An 18,518-nucleotide genomic window follows, 5' to 3' on the forward strand; every position below is an offset into this window, starting at 1 on the left:
CCCTAAGACTGTACTCATTTTTCCCCATTCTTTTCTCTATCTTTTCTTCTGTCTGTAAGATTTTGTTTGTTCTGTCTTTTAGTTCACTGATTCTTTCTTCAGACAGTTCAAATCTGCTTTTGTATGCCTCTACTGTATATTAATCTCTTCTATAGTGCTTTTCATCCCCATAATTTGTTATGTTTCTTTTTAAATTTCAAATACTTCATTACACTCACACTGTGTCTTAATATATTTTACTTCTTTAGAAATATTTTCCTTTATCTCCTTGAATTGCTTTATGAGATTTATTTGAAAATATTTGATTAGTTGTTCAAAATTCTGTGTCTCCTTTAAAGTTGTAATTTGTTACTTTGACTGGGTCCCATCTTCCTTTTTCATAGTATGGCTTGTAACTTTTGCTGATGTCCAGGCATTTGATTATCTTGATGCATTTACTCTGAAGGTCTGTTTCTGTTGCCTAGGGTTTTCTTGTTGGTTGTCTTTGCATTAAGGTTTTTCTTGATGTTTGGTTCAACTTATTCTAGATATTTAGAATAGCCTGTGTTTAACTGATCAGATTTACTTGGCTGTTCTTCATCTGATTCTTGATTCGGGTATGGAGTACAATTTTTAGGTTACATTATTTGTGCGGTTGTCCCACCTCTAGGAGAAATCTAACTTTCCTTTGTTCCTTCTCTGGTAATTTTGATCTGTTCTTTTAGTTTCTGTTCAAAGCCAGGTCACATTAATTGTTTAAATTATCTCTGACTTTCAGTGCCCATTGTTCACTACACTTTACAATCCTGGGAACCTCCTGTCTTACAGCAGTTCTTAGTTCCTCCCCTCTTTTTTCTTTCTCTGAGGTTTTTCCACCACTGATTTCTTCCTGGTAGAGTATCCAGCTCTGGGGAGACAGGTGGAGTCATTCTAGAAACATAGGTCACTCCAAAAATGTTTGCTTCGCATTTAGGTGATCCAGACAACAGAAACTGGATTGAATGAGGGCACCCCTTGCCATCCTCAGTATCTTCTTTTTTCTCACAGATAAATGGAACAGAGAATTTTATTAAGAAAACACCCTGACCTATAAGAAGTATTAAAGATATTTATGCAGTTTCAAAGGAATTTACAGTGGTAAGAGTCTTGGAACAGTGTTGCTTGCACACAAAAAACTAAAAAGCATTGCTAAAAGAAGACAAAGATGATCTAAATAAATAGAAGGACATTCTGTGTTCATGAATTGGAAGTCTAAATATCATCAAGCTGTAAATTCTATCCAAAATAAATTACAGATTCAATGCATTCACAATAAAAATTCAAAAAGCCTATTTTTGGTAATGGAAAAGCAAATTATCAAATATATTTGGAAGGGTAAAGGGTCCCAAATAGCCAAACACGTCTTGAAAGTGAAGAACAAAGTTGGAGGACTCACACTTCCTGAGTTTAAAGCATATTACAAAGCTACAGTGGTCAAAACAGCATGGCACATGGATAGTCCTATTGATCAATGGAATCAAATTGAGAATTCAGAAATAGACCCTCTCATCTATGGCTAACTGATTTTTGACAAGGATGTGAAGTCCACTTAGTTAGGAAAGTATAGGCTCTTCATTACATGGTCTTAGGAGAATTGAATATCCATATACAAAAATAAAAAAGAGGACCTCTATCTCACATCAACTGAAAAATTAACTCAGAATGGAAACAATCTAATTATAAGAACTAGGATTTTAAAGCTTATAGAAAATAATGTGGGGAAGCATCTTCAGGATCTTGTGTTAAGAAATGGTTTCTTTGACTTTATATCTGAAGCACGAGCAATGAAAGAAAAAATAGATAAATGAGACTTTATCAAAGTTAAAAAAAATGCCTTTATGTGTAAGTGGACTTTGTCATGAAAGTGGAAAGGCAACCTACTCAGTGAGAGAAAATATTTGGAAACCACATATCCAGTAAGGTTTTATGCCATAATATCTAAGGAAATCTACAATGCAATAATAAAAAGACAAATAATGCAATTACAAATGGGCAAAAAAGCTTCAGTAGACATTCCTCCAAAGAGTTGCTACAAATGGCCAAGAAAGCACCTGAAAAGATGCTCAAAATCACTAGCTATTAGGGAAATGCAATTTAAAACTACAATGAAAAACTATTTCACATTGACTAAAATGGCGATTACTTACAAAAACAACAACAACAACAGAAAATTGCAAGTATTGGAGAGACTATGGAGAAATAGGAAAACTCATTCTTTGCTGGTGGGAATATAAAATGGTGCAGCCATGTGAAAGACAGTTTGGCAGTTCCTCAGAATATATATTACCATACAACCCTGCAATCCTACTGCTAGTTACCAGAGTAGTTGAAAGCAGAGAGTTGAACATATATTTGCACATAGACATTCATAGTGGCATTATTCAAAATTGCCAAAAAGGGAAACAAACCAAGTGTCAATTAACTAATGAATGGTTTCTGTGGTGGGATGGTGTATGGGAATCCTTTTTTAATGCATAAATTGCTCTGCAAATCCACACCTTTTCTAATAAAAAATTAGTTTGTATCTATGTTACAAAATAAAATTTAATAAAAAAATAGGACTATAGAAAACAGAAAACCCTAATGTGAACAATGAATACATTAATTATATCATTATAATTTAATATTCTGCATCTGTCCCTGCAATATCATTGAGGACAAAGCCAAGTCCCGAAAATGCCCCCATACCACACCTCTTTTTAGCCTCTCCCTGCCCTCAGCAACTCCCATGGCCACTGTCTCCACATCAATTATGTAATTTCTTCCATTGCTAGAGTCACATCCATTGCTAGAGTCTAATCCATATTTTATTCCTCCATCCTGAGGACCCTGGGATGGCGATCTCCACTTCACCTCTAAATTGAGAGAGGTCTTAGATCCCACATGGCTGATGGATGAAATTCTCCTGCTTGAAGCTGTAGACTTTCTTGGTTTCCTGGTGTGGTGGTTGACCATCATCACCTCCAAGTTTGCTGACCTGGGTAAGTTAAACTAGAGAGTAGGTATGACAATGCTGCTGATAGTCAGGGTCCAACTGGCACATCTTTTTTTTTTTTTTTTTTTTTGGTCTCTTAGTAATTTTTTCTTATTTTTTGCCTCCTTTCATTTTTCCCTTTCCTTTTTTTCTTTTTCTTTTTTTTTAAGTCTGTTTCTTTTATTTTCTTTTTTTCATTTTTTAATTCATTTTTTAAAAAATATTACATTCAGAAAATATGAGGTCCCCAATCACCCCCTACCCCTCCACCTCACCACTCCCCCTAAAGCAACACTCTCCCCCATCATCATGGCACATCCATTGCATTTGGTGAATACATCTCTGAGCATCGCTGCACCTCATGGTCAATGGTCCACATCATAGCCCACACTCTCTCACCTTCCATCCAGTGGGCCATGGGGGGATCTACAATGTCTGGTAATTGTCCCTGCAGCACCACCCAGGATAACTCTAAGTCCCGAAAATGCCTCCACATCTCCTCTCTTCCTCCCATTCCCCGCACCCAGCAGCCACCATGGCCACTTTTTCCACACCAATGCCACATTTTCTTTGATTACTAACCACCATAGTTCATGAATAGAATATCAGTAAGTCCACTCTAATCCTAACTCTATTCCTCCATCCTGTGGACCTTGGATTGGTTGTGTCCATTCCACATCTATGTCAAAAGGGGGCTTAGATTCCACATGGATGGTGGATGTAATCCTCCTGCTTTCAGTTTTAGGCACTCTTGGTTCCATGGTGTGATGGTTGACATTCTTCAACTCCATGTTAGCTGAGTGGAGTAAGTCCAATAAACCAGAGTGTTGGAGCTGAAGTCTGTTGAGGCTCAGGGCCTGTCTATCATATGGTCAGTCCAGAGATTCAGATCCTCTAGATATAACTTATACCCCAGCACCAACTACAATTCTGGTAAAGTAACAGGAAAGGCTTGTGAAAAGAGATCCCATCTAAGTCCAGCTCCATCATGCAGAAACACCAACTCCAAAGAAGGGCCAGATGACATGGCAATGAACTCCAGCTGCCATGACCATAAAACCTGTGGGTCTCTGTAGCCCTCAGAAGAACCAATACCTGGGGTTGTATCTACTTTATCTGTCTCTGAGACTCTGCTCAGGTGTGCATAAGGTCAACCCCTCTGATAACTTCCAGACTCTTTTTTAGAGACTCATATCCATATAAAGTCATTTGTCTTTTCCATTTCCCCCTTGATTTAGGTCAAAAAGCATTTTTATCTCCTGTTATTATATATAGACAGGGATATTCTGCTGGTCCTCGTTGAACCTTTAATTCAAGGTCATTTTCTAGTTGCATCATCAGCTGGTACTTGGTAGTGATCCCTCGGTGCCAGGGAGACTCATTCACGGGAGTCATGTCGCATGCTGGGGGGGAAGGCAGTGCATTTACAAGCTGAGTTTGGCTTTGAGACTGGCCACATTTAAGCAACACGAAGGCTTTCAGAAGGGAACTCTTAGGCACACTGCTGCTCTAGGTCTTGTTCTTATTTCAGGTGCACAGGCTCACAGGCACAGTCATTAGTATCAGGGGCTCACTGTTGCACCCTCATTCCTTCCTGGTCCTTGCTGTTGCACCCAGGGGACTGCCGCTGTTCCCCTAGGGGCTGCGACAGAGTCCCCCTGGCCAGGAACCCAGCACCTCCCCCCAGCTGTTGTTCTTAATTGTTTCCACTATGAATATATCCAAACATTTCCATGCACCCCAGACACATGCCCTGTACAACTCCCTGTCAACCATATGTCCCCTGTCAATAACATTCCACACCAATATTCCTCTGCTGCCATTGTTGAACTACTCTGTGATCAAAAACTTCCTGAAAAGTGAAGCTCAATATAATGCCAGGTTCCCTTAATAGTAAAATGGAATATAGCGATGAGTTTAAAGGTTATATATAGAATACATATTAATTTGGAGAAATTCTGCATCCTATCTTTTTCTTTTCTTTTTTTCTAATTAGTAAGCTTATCTTCACAAGATTTTTAGATCACAGTAATTCATATATACAAAATACAGTACACCCACATATTCAATATAAAACCTTTTCCCTTCCACATCAATAATCTTTTAACATATTCACACCATATTTACTGAAACTGATGTACAGATATTGAGACAATAGCTTTCCTTGAATTGATTGTAATATAGAGGCATCCCCAGCAGGCTGCTTCAGGGGTTTAGAGGGTGCGAGGTGTCTGGAAGCTGATTTGGTGAGACAGAGATGGAGGAGTTTTTTACTAGATGTGGAATTTTGGGTTTCCTTTTTTTCTTGTTCTTGTTCTGATGTACTGAAGAATGAGATAACTGGATTTCCTGAGTACTACAACATGATACATAGAATGTTCAATACTCAACAAAAATAATTCCAAAACATAAAAGGTGACAAGAAAGTATGACCCAGTCACAGGAAAAAAAACTCAATGGAAATTATTCTAGAAGAAACTCAGTCTCTGGAATAACTAATCAAAGATGTTAGGTTAGCTCACTAAATGGGATCAACTAAGTAAAGGAAAACATGGACAAAAAATTAAATGAAATCCATTACGAACAAAATAAGAATTTGAAAAATGAGGTAGACATGATAAAGAAGAATGAAATGGAAATCCTGGTAAAAAATATAACTGAATGAAAAAATGCAATGAAGGGGTTCAATGGCAGATTGGAGGAGGCAGAAGAAAGGATTAGTAAACTTGAAAATAAGACATTAATATTGCCCAAAGAATGAAATGATCAGAGTCTGAAGAACCTGTGGGATGCTGTTCTAGTTTGCTAAAAGTTGCTGGGAGTGATATACAAGAAACAGTTTGCCTTTCATAATGGGAATTTGTTAGGTTAAAAACTTAGAGTTAGGAGACTGTGGAAATGTCCAGATCAAGGCATCATCAGAGATTCTGCCTCTCTGAAGGTTGGCTGTTTACAATCTTGGACTCAATGGTAAGACACAATGGTAGCTCTTTTGTCCATGTCTTATTGCTTCAGCTTCTTGCTCTCCAAGCTTAGCTCTGGGTGATCCTGTGTATAATTTTTCTCTTCTCTTCTCCAGGCTCATTGCTTTAGCTTCTTGCTCTCTTGCTGTCTCAGGGGCCTCTTTTTCTACCTACTGCTTTTTTCTATGTGCCTCTAGGCTTTTGTTCCTCTGTTTATAAGGGACACCAGCAGGAGGACCCAGGATCTAGTCTGGGTCAGGCATCACTAAGGCAATCCAATCAAAGGCCCCCCAATGGAATCCAATCCAATTAGAGGGCCACATGCCTACAAGAATAGATTAGCACTAAGAACATGATCTTTTCTGGGATCTGCCAAATCCTTCAAATGGTCATAGATACCACCAAGCATACCAATACATGCAATGTAGGATTCTCAGAAGTGGAAGAGATAGATCAAGAGCCAGAAAAATATTTGAAGAAACAATCAGCCAAAATGTCACAATTCTGATGAACATTACAAGTATTCAAATCCAAGTTGTTCAATGCATGCCAAGCAAGATGAATCCAAAGAGATTTACACAGAGACACATTATAGTCAAACTGTTGAATGCCAAGAACAAAGATAGACAGTAAACACAGCAAGAAAGAAGAGACATCACAAATAAGGGATCCTTAACCAAATGAACATCCAATTTCTCCATAAAAATAATGGAGGCCAGAGGCAGTGGGAGAACACCTATAAAGTGCTTAAAGAAAAAAAATAAGAATAACATCTCTGACAAAACTGTCCTTCAAAAATGAGGGAGAAATTGAAATGTTTCCAGATAATCAAGGGAATCCATTGCTGCTAGATCTGCCGTAGAAGAAATACTAAATGTGTGTCGCAGTGTGGGCTCGCCCGGAGGGCCCCTGCAGGGGCGGTGTGGGCTCGGGCGGAGGCCTGCAACACACGGAGGGGCCTTCCGAGAAGGCGCTCCGGGGCCGGCAAGGTGCAGAGGACGCACGGTAGGAAGAAGACTACTGAGGAGACCAGGATCTGTGAGCAAGTCTGATTTATTCAGGAAGTACAGCAGTTAATATAGGGTGAAGACGGGGGAGGGGCAGGGGGCGTGGCCGGGGGCGGGCAGACGGCTGATAGGTTCGTGCAGGGGTGCATCACTGGTTGCAGGGAGAAGACGGGGTAGCCAGGGTTCTCGGCGGCAGTGAGGCGGGGCTGTCATGGCGTGGTGGTGGCCCTCGGGGGAGAGGCGGGGTTAGGCCACCGAGGGGGAAGCGGGTGCAGCTGGGCAGAGGGGCGGGCAGTACGCCCGAACCCCAAGCGGAGGGCCTTAACGCCCGTTCCCACCACCCGGGTCCGACTCGCACTGGCGCCTGGAGACGAGCCGACCCTTGCTGTCGCCGCACTCCCACACGGTGCCACCCTACAAATGTGTCCTTTGGGTTGAAAGGAAAAGATATTAGACAGTAATATGATGATGTATGAAGAAATATAGTCTTCAGGGCTGATGTCTATATGGGTAAATGTAAGTGTCAGGATTATTACATTTTTCATTAAACAAGCATAAACTTTTGTTACTGGGCACAAAATACATAAGGTGTTATTTGTGACAAGAACAACATAAAAGGAAAAGATTGAGGAATATAGGAAGAGAATATGTGTGTAAGCTATTGAAGTCAAGTTGGTATTAACAACTAAAGTGTAATAGATTTAAAATATTAAATGTATTCTGCATGATAATCATAAAGAAAATACATGAAAAAGTTATACAAAGGAAAATGAAAAGTGATTCAAAATGGCTTATTGTTAAAGATAATCTAAACAAAAAGGAAGACAGAAAAGTGTATAAAACAAAGTGACAGAAAATGTATAAAACAAAAAACAATTATCAAAATGGTAGAAGTATGTCTTGCCTTGTTAGTAATTGCCTTAAATATTCATAGATTAAACTCTCAATAAAAAGGCAGAGATTGGAAGAACGGATTAAAAAACCTGACTCAGGGGAAGTAGACTTGGCCCAACAGAGAGGGTATCCACTTACCACATGGGAGGTCTGCAGTTCAAACCCTGGGTCTCCTTGACCTGTGTGGAGCTGGCTCATGTGCAGTGCTGATGTTGTTCAAGGACTGCCATGCCATGCAAGGGTGTGCTTTGCATAGGGGAGCCCCATGCACAAAGAGTGTACCCTGTAAGGAGAGCTTCCCAGCATGAAAGAAAGCTCAGCCTGCCCAGGAGTGGCAGCTGTACACACAGAAAAGCTGATGTAGCAAGATGATACAACAAGAATAGACACAGATTCCTGGTGTCATTGACAACAATACAACAATGGAAGCAGACCCAGTAGAACATGCAGCAAATAGACACAGAGAACAGACAACTAGGGCAGGGGGAAGGGAAAGGGAGAGGAAAAAAAACCTGACTCAATTGTATGTTGTTTACAAGAGACCCATCTTAGATTAAAATATACAAACATGTTGAAAGTGAAAGAATGGAAAAATATTTCATGCAAATTGTTATGAACAGCTCCACATTGGCTATACTAATATCAAACAGAATAGGTTTTAAGTAAAAATTTTTTACATGGACAAAGAATTACATTATTTATCAATAAAAGTGTCAATTAAAGAAGACTATTTAACAATTATAAACATAGATGCACCTTATGACAGAGATGTTCAATATTTTAAGAAAACATTGACAAGATTGAGGAAGAAATAGACATTTCTACAATAATAGTTAAAGATTTCAATGCATCACTTTCAATATTGGATAGAACATCTAGACAGAAGAAATAAAGACCAGAGCACAATATACTACTAGGTATAGCAGACATACGTGGAACACTTCCTTCAACAACAACTTTTCACGTAAACATGGATCATTCATCGGGATAGACTCTATGCTGGGGTACAAGAGAAGTCTCAATAACAATTTATTTCATACAAATTAAATTTTCCAACCACCAAAGAATCAATTTTCTAGAAAATTAGAAAAATAAGGAAATTAAACACTGTTAAACAACAATTTGGTTAAGAAGAAATTACAAGAGAAATTAGACAAGACTTTCAGAAAGATGAAAATAAAGTTTCCATACACCGAAACTATTGGATGATGTGAAAGCAGTGAACACAGGTAAATTTATAACTATGAGCATCAATATTTTAAAAAAGAAAGATCCCAAACTTAATACTCACCTTCACATTTGAGAATTAGGAAAGGAGCAATAAGTCCACCATGGAAAAAAGAATGAAATAATTAAGATTAAGGCTGAAAAATATGAAACTGAGTATAGAGGAGAAAAACAATTGAGAAAGTAAACAAAAGAAAAAGTTGGTTCTTTGAAAAGAAATCAGTAAAATTGATAACAATTTAGCTATGCTGACAAAGCAAAAAAGAAAAAATAGGCAAATAACTGAAATCAGAAATGAAAATGGTGGTATCATTACTGAACTTATAGAAATAAAAATAATTATAAAAGAATGCTATACGCAATTGTATGCCAGCAAATTAGACAATCTAGACAAAATAGAAAAATTCCTAGAAATACCGGAATTATTTAAATTGACTGAAGAAGAAATAAGAAAGCTAAACAAGACTATAACAATTACAGTGCTTGAGTCAAGCTCTATGATGCTGCAATGACGGGCAAATGACATTATACATTTTTCAAAGCCTATAAAACTGTACAGCACAAAATGTAAACCATAATGTAAAGTATAGGTTTTGGTTAGTGTAGCAATGCTTCAATTTTGGTTCATCAATTGTGCCACATATACTACACTAAAGTAAGATGTTAGCAAAGAGGATACTATGAGTGTGGGGGCGTATGTGGGGAGTATAGAATTCCTATATTTTAGGTACAATATTTCTGTAAATGTAAACATAAAATTTCTCTAAAAATAAGGTGTATTATCAAAAAAAAAGAGTATTCTAGGACTTCATTAGGTTTCATTAATGAATTCTACCAAACAACTAAAGAATTAACATCAATCCTTCTCAAAGTCTTCCAAAGAATTCAAGAGGGGAGAGCAATTCCTAATCGTTCTATGGGCCTCGTATTGCTCTGAGACCAAAACCTAGTAAAGACATCACAAGAAAACATTACAGCCCAATTTCCCTTATGAAAAAAGATATGAAAACTTAGCAAAATACTAGCAAACTGAATCCAGGAGCATACTAAAAATATGCTTCATGACCAAGGGGATTTATCCCAGTAATGCAAGTGTTGTTCAACATATGAAAATCAATCAATACAGTTCACATTATAAAGAAAGGAAAAAAAAACACCCACACGATTATCTCAATAGATAACAGAAAAGGTTTGCGACAAAATCCAGCACTGCTTCTTAATAAAACTACTCCTAAAACTAGGAATCTAAAGAGAACTTTCTCAACATGATAAAGGCTATTTATGAAGAATCCACAGCTAATATATTCATTGATGAAAGACAAAGCTTTCCCCCTAAGTTCAGACACAAGACCTTGATGCCTGCTTTTACCACTACTATTCAACATTGTACTAGAAGTTCTCGTCAAAGAAATTAGGGATGAAAAAGAATTAAAAGGCATCCAAATGGGGAAAGAGGAACTAAAACTATCTCTATTTACACAAAACATGATCTTATATATAGAAAATCACAAGAAAATTATTGGTGCTAATAAAGGATTTCAGTCAAGTGGTAAGGCAAAAAATCAACACACAGAAACCAATCACGTTTTTATGCATTAGGAATCAACAATCTGAAGAGGAAATTGAGACAATATTTCTATTTACAATAGCATCTTAGATAACATCCAAGAATAAATTTAACCAAGGATAAAAAAGACTTGTACAGTAAAAACTACAAAGCACTACTGAAAGAAGTTCTGTTAATAGCAGACCTAAATAAATGGCAAGGCATTACATGCTCATAGACTGGAAGAATTGATATTGTTAAAATGCCAATATTATCCAAAGTGATATACAGATTCAATGCAAGCCTATCAAAATTGCAGTGATTTTTTTTTCATTTCAGAGAACTGGCCATTTATAGCATTTCTATTGTCATTTCATGAATCCTTTTTATGTACATATTTATATATATATATTTTATATATTCATACAATTGATATAACTATTAAAGATAGGAAAAAAAATTTAAAAAAACCTTTTCAAATGTGCCATCCATTTCAAACCAGTATTAATATGGTGTGATCTACCATGGCATGTGTTTCCTATTGATTCATATTTTTAGAAAATTTGGCTCAGCATTATAAAAATGCTTCAAATCTATACAACTGAAATAATAACACAAAACAATATAGTGAAATTAATCTCACATATCTGTATCCTCTGCAAATATAAATCTGCTTAAAGAAACAGACTCTCAGTCTGAATCAGAAAGGAAAGTCCAACTATGTGACGTATATAAGAAACCTACTTGAGTCGAAATGATACATGGAGTTTCCACTTCCACAAATGTATGACAGACAAGATAGTCTTAAGAGCCCTCCCACTCAAAAACAACTAACTTCTGGATAAAGTATACTTTTTAATACAAGAATATCTCATAGTAAAGTAAGAAAAATCTACAAAAAGTCCTCCATCTAATCATACGTAGACAATGTGAGTTGAGATCAGAACTGTGAGCTGTAAGCAAATAAAAAGGTAGGGTAACCTTAAGGGAAAGTGAAATATTATATTTGAAATCAAGACCTTATTCTGTGGGCAGGAGTGGGAGGAACAAATATATTAATTCCAAAATAATACATGAAATCAGGAAGTGTTTAGGGAGATTTCATTTTGGTAGTCTCCTCTGTATACAGGTAGAAATGAATGAAAACATTCTCAATTTAGGGTTCAGAATTTCCATCTTAAGACCATCAAATGTAAGTTGATAATCAAAGATAATAAAATGCCTAAAGAAATAAACTAATATTAGTAAAAATCAACAAAAATAGCTAACTATATATTTAGATACCCAAGAACTCCAGACATTAGAATTATTTGACTCAGAATATAAAACAAGTAAGTATTAAATAATCAAAGAAATAAAGACAAGAATTACAAAAAACATACAAGCAGAAGGAATGATCTAAAACTGTCAGTTTTAAATGGAAATTTAAAATTAAAGATAATTGATTAAAAAAGAAACAATGGAGAGTTTAAATTAAAGCTTTTCTTTTCATTTGAAAGGAGATTAAAGGAGGATACATTGTAGAAACTAGCCAGAATATGGCCTTAGAAGACAGTGATTGATAATATAAAGGAAAAGTTAAGAGATGCAGAAGATAGAATGCGTAAAGTCTAATACAGTTCTAATCAAAGCAAAAGAGAGAAAGAGCAAGAGAGAGAGAATACAGAGCAGGGAGCAAAGGAAATAAGAATTTTATACAAAGTAAGTATACACAGATAAAGGACGCTCATTAAAAAATAAAGAAATCTGCTCCTGAACATAGTATACAGAGTCTTTATAGCAGCAAAAACAAAGGGATTATCTTAAAAGCATCAGGACAGGAAAAGCATCATCCTATAAAGCATGACAATTAGATTGACATCAGATTTCTAAAATAAAAAACAAACAAAAAGGAACACAGAATTCAGTGTGAAAATATTCTCAAAATATTGACAGAAAAGAACTGTCAATTTTGGATTTTCTACCAAGCAAACAGTCAAAAATGAAGATGAAAAAGGAGATATTTTCTAATAATAATGTCTTAAAGCCTACTATCAATACACTTTCATTAAAGAAGCTTTGAAAGATAGTGCTCTGTAGAGCACAAAAATAATCTTAAAAATATTGTACAAGATAGCATAGTGAGAGGAGATATTGTTAAAATATAGCCAAATATAAAGAAACATTTTCTCATTCAAACAGTGGTAATATGATAATAATTATGATAAATATCTGATTTATGGTGTCTTAGTTAAGGCTTCCCCCTAAGCAGATCCTATTAAAAGTTTCAAGTGCAAATAGATATATGGGAGTTGATTCTAGAAAATACTAGAGAGAAATGAGAAAGTGAGACAAAGAGGGGAGGGATGCTGCAAAAGTGTGTATTGTCATGCAAGTTACCACTGTGCACAATGGAACTTCATCTTACAAAGGTTTTCTGGGTAGCAGTTCAGAACATGCGCTTTATGTTTATCCTGCTTGACAGGCAATGTGGTATTTATTCACCAGTGCCAACCAGTTGTTGGTTGAGGACTGTTCCTAGGAGTTTTTAATGCCTAAGCACTTTCATCTTGTCCTGCACACAGACTCCAGTGGTCAGAGTCTTCATTGAAAGCTCAGAGTTGAAGATCAGAATCTAGGGTGACCAAGAATTGAATCTGAAATAGCATTGGAGAGCATGACTGTGAGTCAGGAGGTCAAATTGCTGAAAAACATGGTATAATGACTTTAACATTAGTTGTGAAAGGTCACATTTCCAAAAGATGTATTTCTGAAGATTCATTCACTATAGCTAATTTAATTTAGATTCAAGGTGATATCATGTAGCAATCATATAACAGTAGTGGATATTCTCTGACTCTGCTGTGAGATCCATTTCTTTCACTTGTTCCCTGCGTTATGTACTATTTAGGACTCTCTCTTGCACCGAACTATAGATTGGTAGGACAAAATGGTAGGTTAATTCAAAGTTAGGTTCTGCAGACACACACTGACCATTGTTAGGGGCCTGGAAAAGTAACTTGCCTTTCTCCTCCATTCCAAAAATGATAAACATGACATTCAATTATCACATTTCCCTTATCTTTATGTCACATAACAGAAGGTTTCTTCTATTTTTAAAAACAGAAATATTGCAAATCAACATGCATGAACATTTTCTTACTACATGTAATAAAATATATAAAGACAGGAGAATGTCTTACTCTTTATTATCTGCTTTTTTTATGACTTATATAAATCATCTACTGAAAATGTAACAGCCTGAGTCTCAAGGCACTAATTGATATTTTCAAGTCCATGTGCTTTTAGGTGAGGAATTTGGAAAACAGTCAAGGTCTTGGCCCAGTGGGACAGATTTTCTAAAGACCTCCTGGCACATAATTGGAAATACTATGTTCACATACACTCACGTTTTCTTAAATATACTCATTAAGGAAAGTAAGCTTGTCCCAGTATTGTCAATATTGTTTGTTATTGACAAATTCCCATATCTTGGCTTTTTAATAATGCAACCAATATGTCCTGAGTGCTGTGTGAAAAACATCTTAATAATTCTTTCTCTTTTAACTTATAATCTTAATTTAGTGAATATATTGAGTTTAAGGTATAAAGAAAAGTTTCCTTCATTTACACCTTTTGGCTGATATTTGGTGAGAGCAATCAGAAATTTTATCAGCGGTGATCTTGCTATTTCTTTGCTATAGCTTGATGTTTACATCATTCTTTGTTTTTCATCTTTTCCTTTTCTTCATTCTTCTTTGCCCCTTTTCCTGTTGTGTTGGAACTTTACTGCCATCTTATACTGCAAAGTAAAGTGCATGTTGCAAGAGGTAGTGAAGAATTAATTGCTGAAAAGAGCCCAGTTTCTGAAGGACTTTTTGAAGCAGAGTTGCAATAATCACTGCAGACTGATTGTACGAGATATTTTTAAAAATTGAGATGAAATTCACAAAACAGCAGAATCTTTTAAAAGAAAAATAAAACTTCTATTTTTAAGTTATTATTAATTTGGTTTTCTCATAACTGAAACTTATCCTACCTGTTACCTGATATAGCAATTATTTTACCAACAAATTGAATTAAGGATTAGATATAAATGTGTTAAAAATTAACTTTTCCTCATAGAGAAATTTAAAGTTATTACTTTCTTCTTTAAATTAAACTTGTTTAATTTAGTATTAAAGAATCAGAGAGTAAGAGAATAGTAAATTTGTTTCCAAGGTATGTTACCTGGAAGACAACTTTTATTGCTCATATGGCCTCTGTCCTCACCTGTGAGTTTAAGTTGCCTTTACTTATTTTTGTTTCTTATCACTTAATTTTTTTATATTAAAACATTTTAAATTTACTATGCATATTTAAATTTTAGACAGGTACTAGGTACCTGCACTTTCCTCTGTAGGTTGAGTTTGCACTTCAGTTAATATGTCTGTTCAATAGCTTATTGTAAAACGTTCTCTTAAGTGAAGAGTTGAAGACGGACCCTCTAATCCTCATACAAGACGTGGCTGGGTGGCCTGAAGATCATGAACCCTGACACTTTATACTGGAAATAAATACGTGCTCTTGGAATAAGAGGGCCCTCGCTCACATCTATGCAGTAGCCAAATCTGTGCAGCTTGACTATTCTCTCAGGGTTCTGAGATGCCTTCTCTTTTGTACCTGTTGTGCTGAAATATTTCTAATGCCACTTTTGCATCAATTTCCAGAGTTTCAAATGGAAGATCTTTATAAAGGAAAGTATGAGCATCTTTCGTGAAGGAATGCAGGTTCTCTATGTAGGCATCCATTCATCAAGTCTCTTATCCAAAACTGTATCATAGCAAAGCCTTGTGATCTTTGAAGGAAGGAGTTTAACTCACAGGGCTCTGTCACAGGCTTGTACACATGCCAAGGCTGTCTGTCCACAAGGGCCAGGATGAGCTTGTCTCAGTACCACATCTGTAAACACACGGCACAGCTCTAAGGAGTTGAAATGTTTTTACTCATCGCAAAGACAATGCTGGGGTCGGTTCCCCAAAGTGTTTAGCTTCAGTCTTCTCAGTCTGGGGAGTTAATGACAACTGCCTGTCTTTCTCCTTATTAAAGAACTCATCCTGCACATCTAGCAATCCTGTTGGTGATGGCTGTGAACCTGGTGATGTGGCTGTAAATCTCCAGCCGCCGGCTGTGGGAGGTCGTCCCTGACCGCTATGGCCATTGCCTCCATTGCAGCCATGGAAAAACGCATCACTTAAATTTTAATATCAACAAAAATTTAGCCCTTGGCTCTTTGCTTTATCTCATGCTCCATAGTCTTCTTTATTTCCATGGTCCAGATAGGACATTTTTGTCAAATAACATAAACAGGTGAAACCATTACCAATTTCTCAGTACCAGTTTAATATGTTCAAATGCTGTTTGTAGACTTCTGTCTGAAAATTAATAACAAGAGCAATCACTTATTCAGCTCTTTATGTGGCAATCCCTGTCCTTGTGTCTTGCATACAAATTTTAAAATTGCCTTATTTAATTCAGTATACTGATAGAACCTCAAAACCAGTCTTATTGAAAGTTCACTCTTTTGCCCAAATTAGTTTTCCCTCTAGATTTAGCCATTTCAGTCTTAAACCTTTCTGACCCAAAATTTAATCATCAACTCTTCTTTGATTCTTCTCTTCACTTTGTCCTAAAAATACATGTGACACTAAGACTTAGCTAATTTTTCTTCAGTGTTTACATTTTTACCCTTTCCTTTTCTTTCTGTTTCCTTTCATACTCAAACTCTTCTCACTTCACAACTACACCATTGAATTAACTTCCAAGTGAATTGCCTTGCTTTCAGAATTTATTTTTAAGAAAATCCTGCACACAGTCCTTCAATTAATTTTCTTAAAATAGTGTTTCTCCCCGTACACTCTTTTAACTTAAACTCTTAAATAATGCCATATTGTTTAGAAGATTACTCTAAATTTCTTAATGTGAGATACTGTCTTCCATGATCTGTATTCAGGCAAAGAGTGATAAATATTTACCAGAAAATCAAATGAGATACCTAATTTAAAGTTGAGTTTAGACCAGATATCTGAGTGAGAGTGAAGTCTTGGACTTTTGTCCTGTGTGACGTTGGCAATGTTCAAAACTTAAGGGCAATAAAGGTTTTCTTCAAGCTGTTTTTTAGACTTAATATTTTCCAGTGATTTTAAAACAACATGCTGATTGGGACAAAGGTCACCTTTTCTTTACATTCTCATTAACGAAAATTTATAACTATTATTTCTCTTTGGTCAATAGCAGTTTGAAGGCGGTGTTAAATGTCATGTAATTTGAAAAGGAATGTGTGATGTGTGAAAAGTCCTCCAAAGCAGTCTCTCTTTGGGCAAGATCCTTGTCAACAGTCATGAAGGATTATACAGTTCATCTGAGACTTCCTGTTTCAACTCCCTGAAGCAGCATGTCCTGCCTCTCTAACTCTCAGAGCGCTGGCACACACCTAGGGATGCCTGGTTCTCACAAGTGATTCAAATAGTACAGAATCCCTAGGGGTGATCATCTGTCACTCGAGGAGCCCAAAAAACAGCTTCACATCAGGCCTTGGGAATTTGAATTTTAGGCCCTACTTACATGCTCTTGTTTCTACTGTAGACAAGCATGTTTCTTCTTTTTTGAGACCTTAGATTTTTATTTTCTTCAACCATGCTCTTTGAATAACAACAGGGAATGCTTAGGAAGAAAGGACATTATGGAGCTCATGTAAGGAAGGTGATCAAGCTGTCTGTTTCTCTAGCCCAAGTGAATGTGCACTACGTTGCTTCCTTCAGAGTGTTATTTCTTAGCGACTGGAAAGATGTTTAGGTCTCCAAAATATTTGCTTCATCTGCTCTGCTGATGTTCTGAATTGTTTTTAGGAAGGGATGAATCTTTTAGTCCATGACAGTGAGAAGGCAAAATCCCATTGGGTGATAAAACCTATTGGCTTCCTAACCATCAGTGACAGTTACCAGGTACATAGTCTATAAGGAACAGGGAAAAGAAATAGATTAGCTTGGAGAGCCAGTTTCATACAGCGAAGTTGTTTATGTAGAAGAGGGAGCTAATGTTTTCTGTGGTTCCAAAGAGCAGAACTAAGATCAAATAGGTGGAATAACAACAGCAATGTTCACGTTTTATTTTTCTTCTCCACTATCCACTGTGGTTAGGTTTAACATGCATTACATCACTGAATCCTCACCATTACCTGTGAGGGAGGTATTGCCATTTTCATTAGGGAGGAGGCATTTTATAGCTTGTTAGAGGTTACAGTACTAATATGTAAGCGTGAAACAGTGATAACCAGGCATCACAACCTGTTGCAGGGGTTCCAAGAGTTTTAGAGAGGCAGAACATGCTGCTTCAGGGGATCAAAAAAGAATCTCAACTCGCACTAATATTTTAGTGTTCATAGCTGGTAAGTGGAGGGGCCTGGGATTGGCCATCTTGCCAGTTGTGATGGTTAAAGCACAGTGAAAAGAAGAATTTTCTGCTTGGATTTGTAAAGACAGAATTCTTTTTAGAGAATATTGATAAATACTCTATTTCAGTTTGGATTGTAACTCAGCAAAGCAACTGTAGAGGGTATTTCTTTTTTTTAAGATTTCTCTCCCCCTATCCCCAACCCCGCCAGTCGTCTGCTCTCTGTGTCCATTCGCTGCATGCTCCTCCGTGGCCGCTTCTATCCTTATCAGCCGCACTGGGAATCTGTGTTTCTTTCTGTAGCGTCATCTTATTGTGTCAGCTCTCTGTGTGTGGCGCCATTCCTGGGGAGGCTGCACACTCTTTCACGCTGGGTGGCTCTCCTTATGGGGTGCATTCCTTTTTCGTGGGGCTCCCCTATGCTGGGGACACCGCTGTGTGGCATAGCACTCACTGTGCGCATCAGCACTGTGCATGGA

General features: G+C 36.9%; 1 pseudogene; it reads right to left on the reverse strand.

Moving 5' to 3' along the window:
• Window positions 1-15,041: 15,041 nt before the first annotated feature.
• LOC111762902 (large ribosomal subunit protein mL39 pseudogene) lies at window positions 15,042-17,285 on the reverse strand (annotated as a pseudogene).
• Between the last annotated feature and the right edge of the window lie 1,233 nt (window positions 17,286-18,518).

Source organism: Dasypus novemcinctus, chromosome 22, assembly GCF_030445035.2.
Source record: "Dasypus novemcinctus isolate mDasNov1 chromosome 22, mDasNov1.1.hap2, whole genome shotgun sequence".
Taxonomy (NCBI): Eukaryota; Metazoa; Chordata; class Mammalia; order Cingulata; family Dasypodidae; genus Dasypus; species Dasypus novemcinctus.